Below are 554 nucleotides of genomic sequence, written 5' to 3' on the forward strand. Positions count from 1 at the left end.
TTTTTTTTCTTTCTTTCTTTCTTTCTTTCTTTCTTTCTTTCTTTCTTTCTTTCTTTCTTTCTTTCTTTCTTTCTTTCTTTCTTTCGGTCTTTCTTTATGTCTTCTTTGTGTGTTTTTGTTTTCTCTTTGCGAGGCCCTTTTCTGCTCCCTGTGCCCTGCCCTCGCCCCCCACCACCCGCGGTGCCGAGGCAGGGAAGCATTCAGCTTCGCCTGCCAGGCTGTGTGCAGGAGCACAGGGATGTTCTGGGCTCGGCGTTTATTTTTCTTACGACTGACTCCGTGTGTGTGTTTTGGCCAGCGTTCCCCATCCGGGGCTGGGAGCAGCCCTGGGGTGAAGGCAGGGGTGAGCCCTCTCCCCCCAGCAATTTTCTGTGGGAATTTCAGTGTCAGGCAAAGAAACTGCTCCTTGAGCTTAAGTGCCGTTTACATGAAAAACGTTGTGTTTTCTAGGGACTGTGGAGGAATGGGGGGTTCAATGATCGTGGCTAAACCCAGCCTGTGGAGATGTTGGGGCTGGCACGGCTGTGCCATCACTGCACATCTTGGGCATGGCC

This window comes from Corvus brachyrhynchos, unplaced genomic scaffold, assembly GCF_000691975.1.
Source record: "Corvus brachyrhynchos isolate BGI_N302 unplaced genomic scaffold, ASM69197v1 scaffold10, whole genome shotgun sequence".
Taxonomy (NCBI): Eukaryota; Metazoa; Chordata; class Aves; order Passeriformes; family Corvidae; genus Corvus; species Corvus brachyrhynchos.